The 259-nt window shown below is 37.8% G+C and overlaps 1 long non-coding RNA gene across 1 annotated transcript in view; it reads left to right on the top strand.

The window, feature by feature from the left end:
• LOC114030747 overlaps positions 1–259 on the top strand; it is a 1,444-nt gene continuing 1,185 nt past the window's right edge. The window contains exon 1 of the long non-coding RNA XR_003567669.1: positions 1–61. This is a non-coding gene — a long non-coding RNA (uncharacterized LOC114030747). The remainder of the gene's footprint in view (positions 62–259) is intronic.

The following is a 259-nucleotide window of genomic DNA, read 5'->3' as shown; positions in this document are numbered from 1 at the left end:
ATGAACTGATACAGAGTGAAGTGAACAGATTCATATCTCAGAATGGACCAGCCTGGCTAAGGTAGCAAATTGCAGAGAGCCTCATGTGACCAGCTTGGCCACAAGAAGATAAAATGTGTAGCTACAGCAGTTCTCAAAACCCATCTAAAATGCTAGAAATGGTTTCCAACCTCTGTGATAGTGATGAAATTAGATTCTTCAAGGTACTGGAATACATTTTTCCTAAGAAAAACAATTGTTTGAAAATAACAAGCAAGTT

This window comes from Vombatus ursinus, unplaced genomic scaffold (genome assembly GCF_900497805.2).
Source record: "Vombatus ursinus unplaced genomic scaffold, bare-nosed wombat genome assembly UNPS02015009.1, whole genome shotgun sequence".
Lineage (NCBI taxonomy): Eukaryota > Metazoa > Chordata > Mammalia > Diprotodontia > Vombatidae > Vombatus > Vombatus ursinus.
The sequence above is the reverse complement of the archived record's forward strand: the minus strand, read 5'-3'. Positions and strand labels throughout refer to the sequence as shown.